Source organism: Rhinatrema bivittatum, chromosome 7 (genome assembly GCF_901001135.1).
Source record: "Rhinatrema bivittatum chromosome 7, aRhiBiv1.1, whole genome shotgun sequence".
Lineage (NCBI taxonomy): Eukaryota > Metazoa > Chordata > Amphibia > Gymnophiona > Rhinatrematidae > Rhinatrema > Rhinatrema bivittatum.
Genome location: NC_042621.1, coordinates 164,287,058 through 164,306,351, shown reverse-complemented (window position 1 = coordinate 164,306,351; position 19,294 = coordinate 164,287,058). Strand labels below are relative to the sequence as shown.

Below are 19,294 nucleotides of genomic sequence, written 5' to 3'. Positions count from 1 at the left end.
CACCTGTTCTCTGCTTTTTTAGTCTAAAAACGGCGTTATTAGATATAAAAATGGCATTAGATTTGCTAATCTGCATTTTAAGATTTAATGTTCCTGTGGTTCCTGACTAAAACTACCTTTTTATCCTAAACTAGCAGACACCAGTAGCTTACAGTGAGCTTTTTTTTTCCAGCACATCTCCCACACAAAGTTCACTTATGCCTTGTAAAAAATATTTAAATAATCTATCTATTTACACTCCAGTTATGTGTCATCATTTTTCCTTAAACATTCACAGAACTGAGGTATAAACAGAGGTTTGAGGATTGTGAACTATCCAGATTTAATATAATCTTTGTTACAATACAGTTCTTGTAGCAGGGAACTCTGAAAATATATTTTAAGATTAATTTTTTTTGTGTGTTAATGATGAATTAAAAAATGAGTAGACTAATCTTCTTCAAAGTTAACTTTTGCCTGCTACCTCTCTCCCCCCTCCCCCCCCCATCCCATATCCATAATAATGAAAGAAACTGAGAAAGGAAGGTTATAGAGATGCACTTTTAACAGCTCCTTTTCGCATTATTTATTTTTTTTATTTTTATTTTTAATTTTTATAGACCGAAGTTCTTGTAGAAACTACAAATCACTCTTCAGTTGTGCATAAATACATAATGAATTATGGATTGAAGTGAGTGAGCTGGGTATCTCTGTAAGCAAGATGAGTGATGAGGATAAGTCCAAATCCTGCTACACTTACAGAGGGTGCAGCACATGCAAGCTACGCTGCCCAGTATCTTCCTGACAGGCTTTATCAAATCTGATTCTGAAGGATTCAACTCTTCTGTGTAAGAAGATGACTCACTTTTCATGCCCATTTGCCCCTTCCATCTTTGGCTTGTCTGTTGACACTATCAACTGGGAGCCCATTGTTATGGGAATCTAGGCAGTGACTCTTGGAAACTGAGCTGATTTCACCAACCTGTTTAACATAAGACATGATGATAAACTAACTTCAGGCACTGTCAATGTGAGTTGAATCTGGACTGTTTTTCCTAATGATAAAAAGTTCTGTATCCCTCTGCTAATCCACTGAACCAGCCCTTGTACCTACAAAAGAAGAAAAACAAATCAGTTTAAACTGGTATTTTAAGCCTATAGCAGGACGGTGACAATATAAAATCTTGAAAGAATCGGCATTTGTGATTGAATAGTTCAGGCTGTTTTTCACAGTATATTATCATGTTGATTCTTACTTTTTAAAGCTTTAACATCGGTTTGAGGGTTCTCAGCCTTATGTTGGGTTTGACTTGTCCTGGCATTAAAGAGCAAGAGGTGAAAAGAATGACAAGCCCTGTTCAAGCTTCTTTACTTGCAAGACTGCACAATTTCCTTGAATACAGGTGCTGCTGCACTCGCTTAATTGTACATGATTATGTGATATTTTGTGAGTTGAATATTTAAAGAAAGTAAGAATAATATCAATATGGAATTTTGAAATTAGTATTAAGGGTGTTCAGAACTTACTAATTAATGATTTAGAAACCAAAAGTAAAAGGTTTCTGGAACTATCATGTTCTTCTTATCAGATTTAAATCTTTCTTTTTCCATGCACAAGTTAGTTGTGCACATATTGATGGCACAAAGGGATAGCATCTAGTCATTTTTGGTGTGCAACTCGGACATTTTTCATTCAGTATGTTAGCCCTATATTTTAAACTCTGATCCTGTTAGCATTTTAGGAGCTGAAGTTCTTTGTGTTCAGTTTTCCAAAACAAGCACAATTTTTGCATGTTTAAAAATGGAAACTGCAGCAGCAAGCCTGACAAGCTATTAATAATAATTTAAAATCTCTGGCACTTTTGCTGTTCATAAGGAACACAACAGATGCCATTATGGGAAAAGGAGATGATGGCTAAGAGTCTGAAGCATTGTTCTAGGAATTATTCAGTAAACTTGAGTAAGATATGGCATAAAAGAAGATGAAGATTTCACTTGAAATTCTTAGTCCTGGATAGAAATTAAATCATGTCCCAAACTACATTAAGTATCACATTCTGGCGGTCGTTTGTCTACCCAATTATAACTCTGTGTTGAATGCTTAAGACTCTAGCTTTTTATCAGGTCGATACAGTAAAGTGTGCTCCGTCGGAGCACACTGTCAGCCTGCTCTGGATGCGTGTTTTCCCTTACCCCTTATTCAGTAAGGGGAGGAAAACACGCGGCCCACCCGCGGCACCTAATAGCGCCCTCAACATGCAAATGCATGTTGATGGCCCTATTAGGTATGCGCTCGGGATACAGTAAGTAAAATGTGCAGCCAAGCCGCACATTTTACTCTAAGAAATTAGCGCCGACCCAAAGGTTGGCGCTAATTTCTTCCGGCGCCAGGAAAGTGCACAGAAAAGCAGTAAAAACTGCTTTTCTGTGCACCCTCTGACTCAATATCATGGTGATATTAAGTCGGAGGTCCCCAAAAGTAAAAAAAAGTAAATAAATAAATAAATAAATTTGAATTCGGCCCGCGGCTGTCGGGCCGAAAACCGGACGCTCAATTTTGCCGGCGTCCGGTTTCCGAGCCCGTGGCTGTCAGCGGGCTCGAGAACCGACGCCGGCAAAATTGAGCGTCGGCTGTCAAACCCGCTGACAGCTGCCGCTCCTGACAAAAAGGAGGCGCTAGGGACGCGCCAGTGTCCCTAGCGCCTCCTTTTCCCTGTTTTTCCCGCGTCACCTCATTTAAATACTGAATCGCCCGCACCGGCGAGGGGCCGGTGCGCGCGCCGGGAGAGCGGGCGTTCGTCCACTCTCCCGCGGTCTTACAGTATCGACCTATATGTGAGTAGACAGGAAATGGCGCAGATGAATACACCATGCCCTTGATACAGCGTGGCTTCCAGGTACTAAAGTCTGCTAGCCTGTGAGGGCTTGTAACACTGGAAATTTATATGCCACATAATAGAGCTCTAAATGGCTTACAAAGCAAAATGTTAACAATTGACACACTCTCATTTATTAATGTAATGCTACATGAGCTCTGCAATTACAATAGAAAGGTCTTGATGTACTCTCTATCTGCTCTGTCCGTTTGTTGGAATTAAGAGAGAGGAGGACCTTTCCAGTTGCTGGTCCCCTTTTCTGGAACTTTCTGCCAGTGGAATTGTGACTTGTAGAATGCACACAGACTCTGCAAAAGCTTTCTTTGCTCTATTGGAAACCAGTGAAGCTCCTTCAGAACCGGAGAAATGTGCTTCCTCCTGCTTAACCTTGATTTTAAATGGGCAGCCAAATTCTGTAGGATTCGGAAGGGCATGCAAAGCATTTTTTTTGGAAGCCCAAGTAAAAGCACATTACAATAATCAAGAGTTGGAAATACTGAAGCCTGCACAACCCACCTACTTTCATAGGCATCCTACAATGGTTTTAAAGGCGTCAACAAGTGTAATTTGTAATAACCAGATCTTACATTAGCCTTAAAGTGAACAGAAATCCTTTAATTCGAATCCAAAATTATGCTAAAGCTTTTTGCACGTAACCCAGTTGGGGGTAACCTGGTTTTCTCAAAGCAGATGACAAAGGAACACTTAATTGATCATCCCTCTGCAAAATCATAATTTCAGTTCTCTTTAGGCTTAGGGCCAGCCTATTATTTATTAGCCATTGCTTCTTTGCAGTCAGGCAAATTGAAATGAAACCAAATGTCTCAGTCCATGTAGATTTCACTGGTAGAAAAAACTGGATATCAGCAGAGAGCCTATATCCCACACAGAGCCCGGCTAAGAGCTTACAAAGTGGGGCCATATGGATGTTAAACATTGTAGAGGATAATGCCAAGCTCTGCAGGACACCAGTCTCCAGAGGCTACCAAGACGAATGGCTGGTAAACAGTGTTACTTGATGTGATCTCTTAGATTAAAAAAAAGCCGAGAACCAGTCCAAGTCAGTGCCACCAATACTACATTCCCTTAAGCAATTTAATTAAATATCATGACTAGTAGTATCAAAAGCTGCTGTAATATCTAGAAATACCAAGACAAAACTTTAACCATGGACAAAGGCATATGGCAGCACATCTAATCCACGACAGTAGAAGCAGCTCAGTGTTTAGAGACTTTCTTAACCCAAATTGGAATTCATCTAAAACCTGGTGTTCCTGAATGAAATTAATAAGTTGTCGGAAAACAATGGACTCAGTCATTTTTGAAAAAAAAAAATAGTGATGAAATAAGCCTAAAATTCATCATCTCATTGGAATCCAGCTCTGTTGTTACGCTTGGACTCCGGACAGGAGTCGTGCACACCACCCAGCAGGGTGGCTCCAGGTGGAGAGAGACAGGAAGCTCGAACAGAGTCAGGTACCAGGCTGGGTCAGGGCAGGCAGCAAGAATCAGAGTCTGGGTTCAGGCTGGGTCAGGGCAGGCGGCAAGTGGCAGTGTCAAGTACAGGCTGGGTCAGGGCAGGCGGCAGTCAGCAGTGTCTGGGTCCAGGCTGGGTCAGGGCACAGTAAGCAGGGCAGGGCAGGTCAGAAGGCCCGTAGGCCACACACACACACACACGGAGGGCCCGTAGGCCACACACCAATAGCGGGGCAAGGCAGGTCAGAAGGCCCGTAGGCCACACACACACACACGGAAGGCCCGTAGGCCACACACCAATAGCGGGGCAAGGCAGGTCAGAAGGCCCGTAGGCCACACACACACACACGGAAGGCCCGTAGGCCACACACCAATAGCGGGGCAAGGCAGGTCAGAAGGCCCGTAGGCCACACACACACACACGGAAGGCCCGTAGGCCACACACCAATAGCGGGGCAAGGCAGGTCAGAAGGCCCGTAGGCCACACACACACACACGGAAGGCCCGTAGGCCACACACCAATAGCGGGGCAAAGCAGGTCAGAAGGCCCGTAGGCCACACACACACACACGGAAGGCCCGTAGGCCAGGTATGGAGATCAAGGAAGAAGGCCAAAAGGCCGCACAAGGCAAGGCAAGGAAAGGAAAGGCCCGAAGGCCACGCAAGGCAAGACAAGGCAAGGATAGGCCCGAAGGCCACGCAAGGCAAGGCAAGGATAGGCCCGAAGGCCGCGCAAGGCAAGGCAAGGATAGGCCCGAAGGCCACGCAAGGCAAGGCAAGGCAAGGATAGGCCCGAAGGCCGCGCAAGGCAAGGCAAGGATAGGCCCGAAGGCCACGCAAGGCAGGCTAGAGCAGGGAGCCCAGGTGAGCTCGATGCCGAAGCACCGAGGCAACTGTCAGGCAGGGTTAAGAGGGCACACCCAGAGCATAGAGTGGACATAGGAGATGGACTGGGCCTGTCAGGAAAGTCAGCACTAGAGGGACCCCTGGTGGTGAGGCGGTAGCACAGCAGCCACAGCCGTAACAGTACCCCCCCCTCAAGGCCTCCCCCTCCTCCTGGATCCCATCTGTGCAGGAGGTAGTCAAGAATAACGGGAGACCACTCCGGGGGTGATGCGGCAGGTTCAACTCCTTTCCGAGGCAAAAAGGCAGTCCATAACCCCTCCTGGGACAAGGCGGCAGGGTGAGACCCCTCCTGGGGTAGCAGAGGCGGTGCAGATTTCCATAACCCCTCCTGGGGTGACAAGGGGAACACAAACCCCACCTGGGGCAGAGAAATAGTCCGTAACCCTTCTTGAGGCGATAGTAGGACCGGTCCGGACCCTTCCAAGGTCGGCATTAAGACCGGTACAGGCCCCTCCAGGGGCGGCAGCTGGGCCAGTACAGCAGGCTCGGATCCTACTCGGGCAATTGTAGCAGGCTCGGACCCCTCTCGGGGCGTTGTAGCAGGCTCGGACCCCTCTCGGGGCGATGAAGCAGGCTCGGACCCCTCTCGGGGCATTGTAGCAGGCTCGGACCCCTCTCGGGGCGTTGTAGCAGGCTCGGACCCCTCTCGGGGCGATGAAGCAGGCTCGAACCTCTCTCGGGGCGATGAAGCAGGCTCGGACCCCTCTCGGGGCATTGTAGCAGGCTCGGACCCCTCTCGGGGCATTGTAGCAGGCTCGGACCCCTCTCGGGGCGTTGTAGCAGGCTCGGACCCCTCTCGGGGCGATGAAGCAGGCTCGGACCCCTCTCGGGGCATTGTAGCAGGTTCGGACCCCTCTCGGGGCGTTGTAGCAGGCTCGGACCCCTCTCGGGGCGATGAAGCAGGCTCGGACCCCTCTCGGGGCATTGTAGCAGGCTCGGACCCCTCTCGGGGCGTTGTAGCAGGCTCGGACCCCTCTCGGGGCGATGAAGCAGGCTTGGACCCCTCTCGGGGCGTTGTAGCAGGCTCGGACCCCTCTCGGGGCGATGAAGCAGGCTCGGACCCCTCTCGAGGCATTGTAGCAGGCTCGGACCCCTCTCGGGGCGTTGTAGCAGGCTCGGACCCCTCTCGGGGCGATGAAGCAGGCTCGGACCCCTCTCGGGGCGTCAGCAGGACCGGTATGGACCCCTCCAGGGGTGGCAGCAGGACCGGTATGGACCCCTCCCGGGGTGGCAGCAGGGCCAGTTCAGCAGACTCCGATGGCTGACTCAGGAAGTCTGTCAGTAGGACTGGTTCGGACCCCTCTGAAGACGGCAGCAGGGCCGGTTCGGCAGGCTCAGATGGCAGAGGTAGAAAGTCTGTCAGCAGGGCTGGTGCGGACCCCTCCGAGGACGGCAGCAGGGCCGGTTCAGCAGACTCAGGCTCTTCTCGGGGTAGTGCAGCAGGTTCAGATGGCAGAGTAGCATGGTTAAAGGTGGTGTGCATGGAAGACACAGATTGTACTGCCGTGGGCTTGATACCTCGAGCCAAAGTCTGATGCTCCTGATTTTGTTTCTGGAGGAGCAGTTTAGAGAAGGCACAGGCAGTTCTAGGACGTCTAGGGAAGGTGCTCGTTAGTGTCCACTTGGCAGCTGTGGGAAGCTGAGCCCTGCTAGAGTTAATCAGCGCTCTCCGTTGTAGAGAAACCTGTTTCCCGAGGCTCTAGCACTGGTCTCACAGAAGCCTTCTTGGCCAGGTAAGTCCTGGGTTTTTCTACCCACAAACTGCCAGCAAAAATGTCTGTTTTAGTCGAGCCAGAAACAGAAAACTGGTTAGGAGAGCTGATAGCTTTTTCTAATTGCACAGCTGGTCCTAGAGCAGAACAACAGGGGCAGGGTTTGCCTGGAGGTAACAAACACGGGAGACAGGAGCATTTCCACCACCCTGGTTTAGGAGCCAGACAGTTCAAACACTCCTGATAGACAGAGACATTTTTCTTGTTGCAGTTATTGCATGACCAGTGTTCCTGACCAACAAGTTCACAGGCAAGACAGTTCTGATAGCTTGGATAATTCAAAGTCTGACAGGAATGGCAGGTATAAAACTTTAAAGAAGGAGGCATCTTGAATAGTGAAAAGATGACTCACCGGCAGGACACAGACCTATCTCTTCCCCTGGAAAATGTGATGGCTTCGGCATACTGTTACGCTTGGACTCCGGACAGGAGTCGTGCACACCACCCAGCAGGGTGGCTCCAGGTGGAGAGAGACAGGAAGCTCGAACAGAGTCAGGTACCAGGCTGGGTCAGGGCAGGCAGCAAGAATCAGAGTCTGGGTTCAGGCTGGGTCAGGGCAGGCGGCAAGTGGCAGTGTCAAGTACAGGCTGGGTCAGGGCAGGCGGCAGTCAGCAGTGTCTGGGTCCAGGCTGGGTCAGGGCACAGTAAGCAGGGCAGGGCAGGTCAGAAGGCCCGTAGGCCACACACACACACACACGGAGGGCCCGTAGGCCACACACCAATAGCGGGGCAAGGCAGGTCAGAAGGCCCGTAGGCCACACACACACACACGGAAGGCCCGTAGGCCACACACCAATAGCGGGGCAAGGCAGGTCAGAAGGCCCGTAGGCCACACACACACACACGGAAGGCCCGTAGGCCACACACCAATAGCGGGGCAAGGCAGGTCAGAAGGCCCGTAGGCCACACACACACACACGGAAGGCCCGTAGGCCACACACCAATAGCGGGGCAAGGCAGGTCAGAAGGCCCGTAGGCCACACACACACACACGGAAGGCCCGTAGGCCAGGTATGGAGATCAAGGAAGAAGGCCAAAAGGCCGCACAAGGCAAGGCAAGGAAAGGAAAGGCCCGAAGGCCACGCAAGGCAAGACAAGGCAAGGATAGGCCCGAAGGCCACGCAAGGCAAGGCAAGGCAAGGATAGGCCCGAAGGCCGCGCAAGGCAAGGCAAGGATAGGCCCGAAGGCCACGCAAGGCAAGGCAAGGCAAGGATAGGCCCGAAGGCCGCGCAAGGCAAGGCAAGGATAGGCCCGAAGGCCACGCAAGGCAGGCTAGAGCAGGGAGCCCAGGTGAGCTCGATGCCGAAGCACCGAGGCAACTGTCAGGCAGGGTTAAGAGGGCACACCCAGAGCATAGAGTGGACATAGGAGATGGACTGGGCCTGTCAGGAAAGTCAGCACTAGAGGGACCCCTGGTGGTGAGGCGGTAGCACAGCAGCCACAGCCGTAACATTTGTTGTCTTTAACAGAGGGCGAATGGTTGCACGCTCCATAGAAGTGGGCAAGTAACCTTCCGTAAATGCAAGATTCACAATTGTTTTGTTTGTGATAATAGGTACAGTCATATCCTTCACACTCTTCAGTATACTACTGTGGCATGGATTCAGTGAATAATTAGAAGGATTCATAGATATGATGATATTTGTGACCTCTATCTTAGACACTGGTTGAAAAAATTGGTTGGACAGAGTCAGATGTGCTTTGGAACAAGACAGAGCTGGATGGAAAAGAGGCACAAATCTCTGAAACCTTAGTCATGAAATGCTTTGTAAATAGCTCACAGCATATCAAATGTGGCATATCACAATGAATATGGACACCCATGTTGGTGGGGGTGGGGTGAACAGAACGAAAAAACTCATGTGGATTGTGATTCGCAAGCTGCAGCCGTTTTGAAAAATAGCCTTTTTTTTAGCATCATAGTAATATAATAATGAAAGCACAAAAGGGACCATCTAATCTGCCCAGCAAACTTCTTATGGTAGTATCTGCCATGCTGTGCAGGTTACCCTCATGTTTCTCTTAAGGGTAGCAACTGCCGCTCTGTGTAGTTATTCCCATGTCTTATGATAATCCATAAAAAAATTATTGCTAGCAACATTTTTACTGGATGATGAGCTGCCTTGAAAATTCAGTCAGTGTTGACGTGTTTTGTTTATGGACTTGGCCTTAAAAGCAGTCCCGTGCTTTTTCATTTATATCTGTGAATCAGTACTTCAGATTAAAAGTCAGGACCCTTATTGGTGGTCATATGAATCCAGATCCTCTTCCACCCCCTCCCCCCATCACAGTCAGAGCAGAGAGTAATGATGTAGTTGCTTAAAAGTATCAAGGCTTTATTGGTTAAGGGTAGTAATCCCTTGCCTTATGTTATAGGTAGTAATAGCTGCTCCGTGCAGGTTACCCTCATGCTTATCAGTTCCCCAGTCTGGGCCCTCGTTGGTTCTTCTTTTCTTCCTGCCGTTCAAGGGGAGAGCAATGTAGCAGTTGCATCAAGGTTTATTGGTTAAGGATAGTAACCGCTGCACCAGCACCCTTTTCTTCATGTCCATCCTCTAGCCTTTAGGGATCCACAGTGTTTATCCCATGCTGCTTTGAATTCTTTGACTGTTTTCAGCTTCACCACATCGTCCAGAAGGGCATTCCAGGCATCCACCACCCTCTCCTTTAAGAAATATTTTCTGGTGTTAGTTCTGAGTCGTCCCCCATGAAGTTTCATTTCATGATCCCTAGTTCTACTGATTTCTTTACGATGGAAAAGGTTTGAAGTTTGTGTATCATTAAAACCTTTCAGGTATCTAAAGGTCTGTATCATATCTCCCCTGCATCTCCTCTCTTCCAAGGTGTACATAGATCCTTCAGCCTCTCCTCTTAAGTCATCTGATATTGACTCCAAATCATTTTGTTGCCCTTCTCTGGACCGTCTCCATCCTGTCTTTCTTTTTTGACATACAGGGTCTAGTACTGAACACAGTACTCCAGATGAGACCTCCCCAAAAACCTGTACCAAGGGCATTATCGCCTCCTATTCCTTACTGGTTATTCTCTCTCTATGCGGCCTATCATCCTTCTGGCTTTAGCAGTTTGCTTTGTCACATTGCTTTGCCCCCTTCAGATTGCCAGACGCTATCACTCCAAGATCCCTCTCTTGGTCCTTGCACATCAGTCTTCCCGCCCCTCCCCCCCCATCACATACAGCTCTCTTGGATTACTGCACCCCAGATGCATGACTCTGCACTTCTTGGCATTGAATCCAGCTGTCAACCTCTCTTCAAGCTTTCTTAAATCAATTTTCATTTTCCGTACTCCTTCAGGTGTGTCCACTCTGTTGCAGATCTTAGTATCATCCACAAATAGACAAACTTTATTTTCTATCCCTTTATACAATGTCGCTTACAAAGATATTGAATAGAGCCGGTCCCAATACCGATCCTTGTGGCACTCCACTTAACACCATTTTCTCTTCAGATTAGGTTCCTTTTACCATAATCTGCTGTCTCCTGTCTTCGATCAGTTTGGAATCCATTCCACCACCTTGGTGCCGATTCCCAAGCTTCTCATTTTATTCACAAGCCTCTTATACGGGACCATATCAAAAGCTTTGCTGAAATCTAAGTAAATCACATCGAGCGCTCTTCCTCAATCCAATTCCCTAGTCACCCAATCAAAAATATCAATCAGGTTTGTCTCACAGGACTTTCCACTGGTGAATCCATGCTGCCTTGGATCCAGAAACTTAACTGATTGTAGATAATTCACTATCCTTTCCTTCAGCAGAGTCTCCATTCATTTTCTCACCTCTAAGGTGAGGCTAACCAGCCTGTAGTTTCCAGCCTCCTCTCTATCACTCTTGCGAAGTGGGACACAACCGCTCTTGTCCAGTCTTACAGCACCACTCTTGTTTCTAGTGATCTATTGAATAGGTCTTTCAGTGGACCCATTAGGACACCTCTGAGCTCCCATAGTATCCTGGCATGTACTTCATCCAGCCCCATGGCCTTGGCCACTTTGTTTTCCTAGGTCTTCCCATACATTCTATTCTGTGAAAGGAGTTGTATCTACTCCATTTCCATTTTCAGTCCTATCAACCAGCAATGCTGCTCCTTGTCTTTTTTAGTGAACACAGAACTGAAGTGTTTGTTTAATATTTCTGCCATTTCTTTGTCTGTCTCTACACCTCGCTCGTTGTCACCTTTCGATTTCACTATACCACTTTGGGCCTTCTTCCTTTTTCTGATATATCTGAAAAATGTTTTGTCACGTCGCTTGACTTCTTTGGCAATCCTTTCTTCTGCTTCACCTTTTGCTTTCCTGATTTTTCTTTTTCTCCCTCAGTTTTACCAGGTATTCTTCCCAGTGTTTCTCTTTTGGGATCTTTTACACTTCCTGAACACTGTTCTTTTTGCCTTTTATTTTTTCAGCCACTGTGTGTTTAGCCCCAATACCAATACACAGGAGAACCAAAAATAGCCAATACTGGCATCAGCAGCATGGGATCTTATTAGTTTTTAGGTACTTGCCTGGTTCTTGTAGCCTGGTTTGGACTCTGCTGGAAACAGGATGCTGGGCTTGATGGACCCTTGGTCTGACCCAGTATGGCAATTTCTTATGTTCTTATGTATTGGTGGAAGGAAAGAGAACAGTTACACAGAGTGCAGTGTCTAACTGCTCTCCAAACTCCATCAGAGAGCTAACTATTACATCTCCTAGTACTGAGACACCTACATTGGCTACCAGTCACTGCGAGAATAGCATACAAAACTCTTACGCTAATCCACAAAGCCGTACACAACCAAAATATGCAATGGTTCACAGAACACCTGAGCTTTCACAACACAAGTAGACCCACAAGACAACAACATAGAGCAACACTACTCACTCCATCACCTAAACAATTTAAACTATGCTCCACCAAAGCTTGGGCCCTATCATTAGCGGGGCCTACACTATGGAACACCCCACCATCCTCCCTTCGGCAAGAATCTTGTTCCAAAAAATGTAAACAAAACTTGAAAACCCACCTCTTCAAGCAGGCATACACCTAACACCTCACTCTGACTCGTATGACTTTCTGATTTTATTCTTGTAAATACTTATACTGTTATTAGTATCCTTCGTACCATTTTATTGTTATTATGCACTTTATTTTAATTTTATGTAATTTTATGCATATTGTTCTCTGTTTCACTGTAAAGCTCTTTTAGCTGCATTTTGTTTATTGTGAACCGATGAGATGTTCCCAACGTTCATCGGTATATAAAAGCTTCTAAATAAATAAATTATACAGTATTCTTGCTATAGGCCCCATACCCCTCTGTTCCCCCCCATTATGCGTTACCCAGACCTCTTATAATTTGTCATTTACCATGCACAGAAAGGGCACTGATTCCTACTCCTAAGCCAGTATAGCGTTCCCTTCTGACCACAAATGTCCCAGCTCTGGTTCTGCATTTCACCTCTGCGCCCAGGCAAAATGCTTCATGCTCTCTGTTAACCGTAGTCAGGTTGGCACACACTGGTTTTTCTTTTGTACATGTTCCTTCTCTGCTGTTTGTCAGTGTCTCTGTAAAGATGCAGCTCTCCCTTTAGCTGGGGCTTTGGACCCATGCGCATCTTGCCTGACCTTTGGTGCTTGTTGCCAGGCAGATTTATACATTTCTTTCTTGACCCTTGGTCACAACTGGAGGATGACCTAGGGTCATCAGCATGAGGGGAAGCAGCAAAGTCAGCAGGGAGGATGGTGTTATCAGTTAGACTGCGGAGTTAGCAATCTGTTGTAGGAGCTGCTAGGAATTAGCAATCTGTTAGGGTTTGCTCCTCCCAAGGGGAGGAGTTAGCAATCCTGTTGAGCTTTGCTCCCCCAGAGGGGAGGAGCTAGCAATCTGTTAGCGACTCTGCTAGGGTTAGCAATCTGTTAGCAAACTGTTATGAGGAGAGTCAGCAACCATATAAGATCTGTTCTTCCAGAGAGGAGGAGTTAGTATCTGTTATGGATCTCCGCACAGAGTGGCAACCTGATATACGAGAGTTCCCTTGAAGGGAGATGTTGGCCATCTGTATGGTTCCTGCTAAGAATTAGCAATTGGTTATAATACAGTTCCTGAGGAAGGAGATGTTAGCAACAGTTGAGGTAGCAGTTTGTTGTACTCAGCTCTTGAAGTGCGAGAGATGAGCACTCTAATGTAGAATGGTGAATCCTTGGGCTGATGGCAGATGACAACGCCCTCAGGAGGATATCATGAGAGGGACCACTGACTAGGCTGGAGTATGGAGAAAGACACAGATAGTTCTTTATTAGACAGGTAGTAGAACTACCAGAGGTTGCAGTAGTGAGTTGATGTGCCCGGCATGGCTGAAGTCCTTCAAATCATGGAACTGCTATCTCCGGGTTTGCTGAGCTGTAGAGAGAGACTCATAGTGAGTAGACAGGTGTGCTGGATACATAACCAGAAGTAGATGATACACTCACATAGATTAATAAGAAGGCTCAGTAGCTGGAGAGAGTTAGGCCCTCAAGGAGCGAGTACCTGGTTCCAGGGACAGCTCTGAGAGAGCGATGGTAACTCACAGTTATCTATCTCTGTAATGGTTTCTAGGCAATAGGAAATAGTTAGTATATTCAGGAACAGGAGCCTCTAGGTGAGAACTGGTTCCTATATGCAAACTGAAATAACTCACAATATCTGTATATGAAATAGCTTCTGAAATAAAAGAGAGTCTTTGGAGGGTTTTAGGAACATGGGCCCTCGAGGAGCGAGTACCGGTTCCTATCTGCAATCTGTAATAATAACTCACGATCTCCGTACCTGCGACAGCATCTTAGACAGAAGAGAATCTTCAGACTTCTAGGAACATGGGCTCTCGAGGAGCGAGTACCGGTTTCTATATGCAACTGGAATAGAAACTCACAATGTTCACGTCTGCGATCACTTCCAGGCAATAGGGAGTCTTCTGAGCGTTCAGGGACATAGGCCCTCGAGGAGCAAGTACCGGATCCCGTCTTAGCAATCTGAAAACAAGAGGAGAGAGCGGGGCCCGCGAGGAGCGGGTAGCCCTGGTAAGTTCGAAGAGGCAGAGCAGTGGAGAATGAAGTGAGTCGAGATGATCCCTGCAATCAATCCCTTGCTATCTCAATTCGTAAGCGTAAGCAAAGACCTTTTATGTTGGAAGCGGATGACATCACTACGGGGGGACGCCTCTGAGGTTTGCGCCCTTGCTGATACAAACTTCGGAGCACGCACGCGCACCCTACGGCATCAGGAACATGGCGGATCCGCAGCATCAGGCCAGCCCGGGGACTTGGGAAGAAACAGCGAGGAGAAGCCGCGGCAGCAACTGTCCATCAGACCCGTAGGGAGTCGCCTCAGAGGTAGAGAGGGTGGAGCGAGGGCAAGAGCAGGCATGAACGCAACAGATGGGCAAGGAGACAGCAGAGACCAGTGACAACGATGCAGAGCAGCACGGAATAGCGGTTAACAATAACAGAGAAGAAAGGGCACAAAAAGGCAGAAAGAAAAGAAGTCAATACTATCCATCTCTCCTAGACCTAAATCCCAAATCTATTGCCACATCAGCATACTGGAGGCCAGAGGTCTGACAAATCCATGTCGGAGGGGCAGGCAACAAAGGATTAATAAACCCAGAGAACACAAAGACAATAAAATGAATTGCAAAATATAGCAGGTAACTTATCAAATGTATATAAAAGTAATAGTAAAAATAAATGCTAAATAATGAGCAAAGACATATCCAGGAAAAACTGGTAATGATGGAATGCAATATAAATGAGTAATAATTAAAAAAAAAAAGGAAAATCTAAATAAGGGAATAAGCAAGTAACATAAAAAATGGCAAAATAATATATAAGCTAAACATGTTAAATTATCAGATACAGTACAAGTTAACTAATACATGGTGCAGTACTTAAAACTAAATAAACTAAATGGAAGGGCGGTAGCAATAATAATAGAGATGTGAAGAGGTATATAATAAACTAGCAATGTGAAACCATAAAGCAGCTAAAAGCAAAAACAAGGCAAGAACTCAGATAGTATGAGAATGGGTGACATGCCCATCTGGCAATGGGGGAATTAGTGGATGATGAGAATAAGCCTGGCCAGATAGCATGAAACTAGTCTCTGCCACAGGGGAGGATGGAGGTGGCGATGGGATGTCTTCAAGGAGTAATGGAGGAAAAGGCTCTACAACTGGGAGGAAACACTGAGCAGCAGTAAAATGTTTATTATGGTAAAAAAATAATTACCAATCACAATATGTGTGTCTGGGAAGGAAAAATGCATAAGATCTCTCCTTGCCTATGTAACATGCTGTCCCAGGACACCCAACTCATCAGGGGTGTATATATATAAGAACATAAGAAATTGCCATGCTGGGTCAGACCAAGGGTCCATCAGGCCCAGCATCCTGTTTCCAACAAAGCCCATTTCCAACAAATGCCACTTGTCATTATGTGTTCACCGTGAAGCTTGCTGCACTTACTGCCTACGTAACGAAAGTGCCACGTGTAGTTATTTGAGTGCCTCTCCACTCTGTAATGAAGAATTGGCTTTGGTCCTTTTTTCTAAGCAGCTCCCACTGTGCACAGCTTGCTACTCATATTTTAGGTATCTGGAACAATTAAATTCAGGTGTGGCATATACTCCCCCCACCCACTGGTGGTGCAATGCAAAAACAAGAACAAAACCCCTATGTAAAAAATCTATTGTGGATCTCTCTAAAAAGAAAAGTTACTATCTGAATATTGGATAGACATCCAGAGAGAATGCGCTGTTGACCATGAACACAGAGATGCGTGGACCAATAAAACTGCATTAATTTACTCTGTATCATTAATGTGAAAATCTAAATAATGGCACCTGCAAGTAGATACGTAACTAGATAGTAACTAGGTATATCATAACAATATTTCATTATGACAATCATTTATTACATGTCAGATAAAAGTATATTGCCTCATAAAACAAAGGAAAACAGTATCTAAATAAGGCCAGCCCCATAGAACAAGAAAAACATGAAGACAGAACATCAGGCATAAAGTGTGCTCACGTCAGTCCATAAAATGAAGGGTGCAAGATGTCTTCTGTGGCAAAGGATGGGATGATTTCTGAGATCAATAACAAATGATGTATACAGTTTCACAGTATGCCGCTTCACTGACATCGAAGCATAGCCTCATAACTCTTATTAAATTAGATGTGTCAATGTGTCCTTATTGTAAGGAATAGTATTTTGTTCTAAGGTTACATCGTTATGGCTTTACTTTTATTTTATTCATTGTACATTGTTTTTGTTTTATTGTTTTATTGTATCACCCACCTGAGTTCTTTGTAAACCGGCATGATGTGCTGCACGAATGTCGGTAAATAAAAGTTAATAAATAAATAAATAAATGTGTGTGTTACAGATTAAGGCCTTAATCTAAAAGTAAAACAGTTCAAATTAACTAATAAGAAAATTCCATAATGTCAATAACTCCCTGCATCTAATAATCTCTATGTACACTGTTACTAATTTGAATAATATTCCCACTTTACTATAAGGTAACATACAATATTCAAAACCACAAACAACCCAGGTGCACAGACATTGCATAGAGGCATATATTTCACTGAACTGACTACATAAATTCATTCATTGCAGTCTTCTCATCAAACTCTGTTATTTTCATTTGTAATGACGCACAAACTACACATAAAGACAGACGACAATTAACAAAAATTTGAGCTCAAAAAGTAGACCAAAAAAGATTATTTGGATCTATTCAAAATGAAATAGATTTGTTGCCTTTGTAACAGCTCATTTTTTAAATTTGGCCCACTGTTGTTCCACCTGGCCCATTTTTCTCCCAGTCTTCTAGTTCTTCCTCCGGGTACATCCCCATTTTGTCAAAGTCTGTATTTTTTAAATTCAGTTATTGGGTCTTTGTGTGATGGCATGTGCTGCAATATAGATCTTATTGGTTCTTATACTGTTGAAATGCTTCTGTGGTTTGTTCCTGCCACCAGCGCCTTTCCAACTGGTCTAACAGCATAGAGTAATAAGTTGTGAAGAATACCAACAAGCCCTTTTACTGGACTTAACCAAGCAGGTCTTACTAGGGGCAATTTTACCCATAGCTCGTACCAGGGTATCATCGCAATTTTCCACTGCTGCTGTAGTTGGAGACATCAAAATCAGCAAAGGGAACTGTGCCAGCCTGGGCTTGGAAGCCCCTTCCTCCTGTCCCAGGTCTGGTGACAGGGCTGCCCCTATTTTACTTCAACAGTGAAAGCGGAGAGGGCAAAGTCTTAGACTCATCTTGCCAGGGCTTGATTGCTGGAGCTCCTACAACATTGGTGAAATAATTTTCATTCTTTCCTCTTTTCCTGTAGTTTCTTTATGTATGATATGCTCTCACAGCACTGCACTAACTTGTCTTGTTAGCTCAGTTTGATTCTTTACTTTGAGTTTCAATCAAAAGGTTTTATTAAAGGATTCATCATTGACCTGAAGAGTGGATTTGCTGTTTCATTATCTTCACTCAGTTGAAGAATACAAAAGTAAAATCCAAGTCTGGAAAATGTTTTAGTTAAGGCCAAGCTAATACTGAGTGTATGAATGCAGTTGAAATGTCTTATAAGAACATAAGAATTGCCATACTGGATCAGACTGAGGGTCCGTCATCAGCCATCACTTGTCCAAGCTGAACAGTCTTAATCTCTTTAGCCTTTCTTCATAAGGGAGCCGTTTCATACCCTTTATCATTTTGGTCACAATTATATGTACCTTTTCTAGTACAACTATATCTTTTTTGAGATGTGGTGACTAGAACTGCACACAGTCTTCCAGATGCGGTCTCACCATGGAGCGATACAAAGGTATTATGACATTCTCCGTTCTAATTTCCATTCCTTTTCTAATAATTCCTAATATTTTGTTTGCTTTTTGACCACCACCATACACTGAGCTATGGATTTCAAATTATGATGCCTAGATCTTTTTCCTGGACAGTAACTCCTAATATGGAACCTAACATCATGTAGCTACAGTGTGGATTACTTTTCCCTTTGTGCATCCCTTTGCACTTGTCCACATTAAATTTCTTCTACCATTTGAATGCCTATTCTGTCAGTTTTTTGTGAGGTTCTCCTAAAATTTTTCACAATCTACTTCTAACAACTCATAATAATTTTGTTTTCTTAGCATCCAGTCAGATGAATCCAGAACAAGTGGGTTTATGCACTCCTACCAGCAGTTAAAGATGGAGCAAGCTGATGTCACAGTATATATATCCCTGCAGTGACCTCAGCCTGCTAGTATTCTCCGTCTCCAGCAGATGGTGGATATGCATCTCCTCACTGGAGATTGCTTCTCTTTTAAGTAGGAGAATTAAGGAAAGAAAATTACCACCCCACTCTCTTGCGGTGAGACCAATTGGTCTCTCTTGCAGTTGAGAATTCCTGAGGAGATTTCCATGGTTCCTCAATGGTGTGCCTTTGTCTGGTATCTGGCTTTGCCGGCGTGAACTTAGCTGCTTTTGCATCTGAAAGGCGGTGGGTGCTGGAAGCCGAGCATGGTGGTGAAGGAAGTGGTGAAGACCAGAACTGTGAAGGACTTCAAAGGGGCGTGGGATAAACACTGTGGATCCATCAAGTCTAGAGGACGTGAATGAAGAGTGGGTGGCTCACGGGAATGAAGGCTACTGCCTGGAGATTATACCCTTATTCAATAAACATACACACAGTTAATGCGACTCCAACATTGCTCTAAGCTTCAACGGCAAGAGGAAGTGTGGAAAAAAAGGATTTGCATTCACAAAAAGCGGGGAGTAGCTTGCTTGTTACAGCGGTTATTACCCCAAACTAAATAAGCCAGATACTTTACTTTCAATGCATATCCAACACAGCTCTCTGCATCTACAGCAGGGGAGGAAGTCTGATACTTCACGCATATCCAACATAGCTCTCTGCTTCTACGGCAGGGGAGAAAGTCTGATACTTCACTTTCAACACACATCCAGCACAGCTCTCTGCTTCAACAGCAGGGGGAACATAGAAAGGTGGATCTATATACAGACAATAACCAACAAGGACTGAGTTACATAGTCTGGGTAAACAAAGGCATGGGTGTAGCTTGCTTATTGCGGCGGTTACTACCCCTAACTATGGTAGATATTCATTTGGATGCAGTTCCAACACTGCTCTCTACATTAATGGTGCGGGTGGAAGGGAAATAGAACCAAAAGGTTACTAAGAGCCAAGAGTAACAGAAGTATGAGAGAAAAA

General features: G+C 45.6%; 1 protein-coding gene across 4 annotated transcripts in view; it reads left to right on the top strand.

Moving 5' to 3' along the window:
- Positions 1 to 19,294, top strand: part of CSGALNACT2 (chondroitin sulfate N-acetylgalactosaminyltransferase 2) — a 93,504-nt gene that overhangs the window by 604 nt on the left and 73,606 nt on the right. The gene's annotated exons all lie outside the window — the stretch shown is intronic.